Source organism: Tupaia chinensis, unplaced genomic scaffold (assembly GCF_000334495.1).
Source record: "Tupaia chinensis unplaced genomic scaffold, TupChi_1.0 Scaffold000060_1, whole genome shotgun sequence".
In the NCBI taxonomy this organism is placed as follows: Eukaryota; Metazoa; Chordata; class Mammalia; order Scandentia; family Tupaiidae; genus Tupaia; species Tupaia belangeri.
In genome coordinates this window covers 2,142,734-2,148,606 of record NW_006159518.1, presented here as the reverse complement: position 1 = coordinate 2,148,606, position 5,873 = coordinate 2,142,734, and positions in this window count along the sequence as shown.

The window sequence follows — 5,873 nt, the reverse complement described above, 5'->3', positions numbered from 1 at the left end:
CCGCCCGCTTAGTTGAAAAAAAAACCCCCCGAAAAAAAAAAAAAAAAAAAAAAAGGAAAAGGATGCTGGACACATATGCGTGTGTGCCCAAAATTCCCAAGAGAATGGAGAAGGGATTGTGGCATGGACATGCTCCCCCAGGGGTTATTTCTCACTTTCCCTTTCTCTCTGTGTCTCTCTATCTCTCTCCAGTGGGCACACATGCCCTATGGCAAAAACGTTACCAAAAAAATGGGGGAGCCCAGCAAGTGATATGGTGGTTAAGGCACCGTACTTCCACGTGACAGATCATGGTTCAAGTCCTGGACCTAGTGGCTAGCTTTCTCACTTTTTCTCTCTCTCCGTCTCTGTCTCTGGTGAGTACACTTGCTGATAGAAAATTAAAATAATAAAAAGAAATAAAATTAAACAATTGTTTTTGGAGAGGTTTTTTCTACACGGTGCATGTGTTCACCAGAAAGACAGGGAGAGACAGAGAGACAGAAAGCAAGAAACACCACCACCACCACCACCCCCAAGGGGCATGGCCACGCCGCAATTCCTTCTCCTCTATTCTCCTCTCAGGATCTTGGGCAAGCACGCTCACGTGCCTGGCCTGAGTTTAAACCACCGGGTCCAGGACTTGAACCTCCATCAACTATATGGGAGTCCAGTGACATAGCCATTAAGCCAATTGCTGCTCCCAAAATTAAATAATTCTTAAAAAAAGAAAAAAGAAAGAAGGGTGAGTCATTTTACAAATACATTAGATTTACCAAGTAACTAAATCTTCAAGAAAACGAGTCCCAGGGGGAAATCATCTAAGACCTACATTTCTTTTCCTTTTGCTTATAATACTTTATAATAACCCTGTCTATGAGATGTAAAATGTCACATTATATATTTTTTATTTTTTTATTTTTTAATTTTGGAGAGGTTTTTGCTATAGGGTGCGTGCGATCGCCAGACAGACAGAGAGAAACAGAGAGACAGAAAGCGAGAAATCACCCCCCAGGGGGGATGGCCACATCACAATCCCTTCTCCTCCATTCTCCTCTCGGGATCTTGGGCATGTACGCACACGCGCCCGGTGTGAGTTTTAAGCCACTGGGTCCGGGACCCGAACCGTGGTCGACTACGTAGGAGTCCAGCGACATAGCCACCACGCTAACTGCTGGTCCCTATATTTTTTACTTTTATGTTGGCAAATTTGTTCAAAATGAAAGGTTTCCAGTACTTCACTTTAGAAAGTAGAATTAACTTCTTTTTTTTTTTTTTTTGGAGAGGTTTTTACTATAGAGCATGTGCGCTCGCCAGAAAGAGACAGACAGATAGAAAGCGAGAAAAAGAGAGAGAAAGAAAGTGAGAAAGCACCCCCCCATGGGTAACAGTCATACATAATCTCTTTTTCTCTATTTCCCACTCCTTTTGGGATTTTGGGCACTCATACCCACATGCCCAGCATGTTTCTCAAGCCTCTGGGTCCGGGACTCGAACCACATAGTCAGCTGTATGAGATCCCAACGTCTAACTACCACACCATGGGCTGGCCTAGAGATTGGTAATTTTTAAAAAAGTTTTATTCATTGTCATTATTTTATTTTATTATTATTATTTAAAAGTTGACCAGAGAGAGAGACAGAGAGAAAGAGGGAAAATGAGAAAGCAAGCTGCTAGGTTTGAGACTCAAACCACAGTCAGCCATGTGGGAGTCCAGCTGCCCCAACCACCATGCCACCTGCTGGTCTCAGAGTGGTCTTTTTTTTTTTTTTTAATTTTACCATCTTAGCCATTTTAATTTAATTTTATTTATCATTATTCATTTTTAATTTGACCCGAGAGAGACACAGAGAGAGAGAGAGGGAAAGTGAGAAAGCAAGCTGCTGGGTCCAGGACTCAAACTGCAGCTGGTCACGTGGAAGTCGGCACCTTAACCACCACCCCACCTGCTGGCCCCCAGAGTGGTCATTTTTAAACATCATTGCAGCGGAGCAAACAGTAACGGCTGTGGTGCACATCTATTTTCAATTTATGGCATTTATGCCTCTTCAATAATATCTTGGCCTTTTTCTTCTTCTAACTCAATTTCCTTTCTGTTTCTTACTCTTTTTATAGATCGTTTCAATCTGTCTCACTTCTGAGCCAAAATTTTTTGAGATCAGGATCGCATTTGGGATCCTTTACTTAACAACGGCTTGCATACACATGCGTCTCTAACCTTCACATGGGCACGCAGGCACAGAGAGCTGATTACACAAGGTCTCAGCTCAAACCTTTGCTTTGTTATTGCATGCATATATTTAACAATATTGTTTTCTGCAGGATGCTAAGAGCACTTTTCTTTCTATTTTACAGAGGGCTCAGAAACATATAAACTTTTGTTAATATTCATACCATGGTACATCCAAATGGAACTCCTAAATATTGAGTCATTAGGAAAGTCATAGCAAATTCTTCTATGTTTCCCTATGCAAAAATGCCTCATGACTTTTTTTATTTAGTTTTTTTTTTTTTTTTTTTGGAGGTTTTTGCCTTAGGGTGCATATACTCTCTGCAGAAACAGAAACAGAGACAGTGAGGGGGAAAGTAAGAAATCACCCCCCAGAGGGGATACCCATACTGCAGTCCCTTCTGCATTCTCCTCCCAGGATTTTGGGCATGCATACATGTGGTTCCGGTGTGATCTTCAAGCCACCAGGTCTGGGACTCGAACTACAGTCGGCCATGTGGGAGTCCAGCGATGTAACTGCTGTGCTATCTGCTGGCCCCACATCATGACTTTTCTGACATTCCAATGGATGCTTTACAATTTGTTTAGAATTTAAAGGCTTAATGACAATAATCAGAGGAAAGAGTATATCAATTTATTTTACATAACTGAGTGAAAAATAAATGGAAACAACAGTAAATAGAATTTAATATGGTCTCACGTGCCCTGCAGGAAGTGGTGACTGATTTGGAGGGGTAAACTCCACTGCCATATAGACTCACCAATCTCCTTTCTGTTGGACATGGTGCTGCCAACCTCCTTAATTCCGTAACCAGGATTTTAGGCACTGGACACCACGACCAGCCTTTGGATTGGACCTGAAAATAGAACCTGGGCTTCCCACATGGTCCCAGCCTGTACAGCAGTGTCTTAGTAGCACGTTCCACCATGGCTGGGTGTGAGCACTTCTGTCTTGAGATATTCTTTCTCTCTTTGCTGGTGCCCAAGGTGCGTAATTGTTCCCCTCTTGAGTCGTTGAACCCCATGTGTGCATCCACAGTTCAAGGGCTCACTTCAAACCTCCCCAGACTCCAAACCTCACGCCTTTCTTTATTAGCCTCTGGTGGGTGTCTACACTCAGCTGCACTTTCTCCTGTCCCCCCTTCTTTCCCGTGTGCTCAGGGCTCTTTGCTCAGACACTTGATCCTCTTATTCCCATCTCCTCACTGTTGGGGTTGAGCCTCTGGGTTAGCACAGGAGATGGCAATTCCGTGCAGCGTGCAGTGGGGAGAGACAGAGCCCTGAAGGCTGTGCTTCCATCTGTGTGGCTGCCCTCACCCTCCGGTTGGGGAGTTATGTGTGAAGGTTCACTTGTGTTTCAGTTGCTCATTCATTCATCTATTCACTTGAAGGGGTCTAGACTATATCACCATAATCTAAGGATTATTTTGAGCTGAAGACATTTGGGAATCAAAAGCTACAGGAAGAGGCATTCTCAGAATTGCTTTTTTCTTTTCTTTCTTTTAAGGTTTTTTCTATAAGGCAGTACACTCGCCGGAAAGAGACAGAAAGAGAGACAGTGAGAGGGAAAGTGAGAAATAACCTACAGAGGGGATGGCTACTCCACAGTCCCTCCTCCTTCATTCTCCTCTTGGGATTTTGGGCACAGCACACACACATACCTGGCATAATTTTCTTTCATAAATTAAAAAAAATAATTTTAAAGAATTATCTTATTTAACTTTATTTACTTATTTTAATTTGTCCAGAAAAGGACAGTGAGGGTGAGAAAATGAGAAAGCAAGCTGCCAGGTCTGGGACTTGAATCGCAGTAGGCCATGTGGGAGTCCAGCACCCTTAACCACCACATTACCTGCAGGCCCCTGGGCATGATTTTCTTTTCTTTTCTTTTTAAAGAATTATTTATTTAATTTTATTTATCCATTCATTTATTTTAATTTGACCATAGAGAAGAGAAGAGAGAGAGAGAGAATGTGAGAAAGCAAGCCACCAGGTCTAGGACTTGAACTGTGGTTGGCCATGTGGGAGTATCTGGTGCCAGAATCACCATGTCCAGCACACCATCTGCTGGTTCCCTGGCATGGTTTTCAAGCCCTCGCATCTAGGAGTTGAACTGCTATTGGCCATATGGGAGTCCAGCGCTTTAACCACCACACCATTTGCTGGCCTCTCCTTTTATCTTTTCTAAAAGCAAAGCTTCGCAGAAGAAAGTTGCTGTCATAAATTCTCTCTCCAGAAGTTTTACAACTAGAGAAGAACAACTCTTATCACCAAAGAGAGAAGAAAGCGTAAGTCAGTACCTGCGTGGGAAATCACCAGACATCGTCATAAAACCATCGCTTTAACTGAACGTGTCCCTCTGAAATTCCTGTGCTGAAATCTAAAACTAATATGAGAGCACACGAAAGTGGGCCTTTGGGAGATGATTACATCATGAAGATTGAAAAGCCATAAATGGGATTAGTGCCTTTGGAGTCCCAGAGAGATTCTTTCTGCCCTGTGAGGACACAGCAAAAAGACAGCCATCTATGGGGCCCGCAGGTGGCACGGTAGTTAAGGCACTGGACTCCCACATGGCTGATCATAGTTTGAGTCTGGGACCCAGCAGCTTGAAATCACACTGGGCATATGTATGTGTGTAAGTGCCCAAAATCCCAAGAGGAGATTGGAGGAGAAGGGATTGCAGCGTGGCTATCCTCCCTGAGAGGTTGATTTCTCTCTCTGCCATAGAAATCTATGCTATGGCAAAAACCTAAAAATTTAAAAAATTTAAAAAGACAGCTTGCTTGCCTCCTTCCTTCCTTCCTTCCTTTCTCCCTTCCCTTCTTTTCTTTCTTCTTCTTTCTTTCTTTTAAATTTGACTAAAGAAGGACAGAGACAGGGCGAGAGAGAGAGAGAAAGAGGGAGAAAGAAAGTCACCAGGTTCAGGACTCGAACTGTGGTCGGCCATATGGGAGTCCAGTGCCTTTGGCCACCACGCCACCTGCCAGCCCCAAAAAGACATCTTTCTATGAATGAGAAAGTGGGCCCTTAGCAGATAGTGAATTTGCAGGTGCCTGGATCATGCCTTCCCAGCCTCCAGAACTGTGATAAATAAATTTCTATTGTTTATGATATTTTTGTTATAGCAGCCTCAATGGACTATGATAACAATTATACAACCTATTTATTCTCCTAAGGGTCCATTTACTTTTCCTAAAAGTAATTCATCCTCACAGAAGTGCTTCCATGCCTCTGTCCATCCCCCATGAAGATGATTCATAAGCCTCAAGTACTAACCACCTCCTTGAGTCACATTTCTTTTTTTTGTTTAAACTTTTTTTAAAAAAGATTTATTTATTTATATATTTGTTATATTCAATTTATTATTATTATTATTATTTTGGAGAGTTTTTTGCTACAGAGCATGTGCGCTCGCCAGAGAGACAGAGAGATAGAAAGCGAGAAATCACCCCTCCCCCCAGGGGGGATGGCCACGCTGCAATCCCTTCTCCTCCATTCTCCTCTCGGGATCTTGGGCACGCACGCGCCAGATGTGAGTTTAAGCCACCGGGTCCAGGACTTGAACTGCAGTCGACTACATGGGAGTTCAGCGACATAGCCATTACGCTAACTGCTGGTCCCTCTTAATTTTTAATTTGAGCAGAGAGAGACAGAGGGAGAG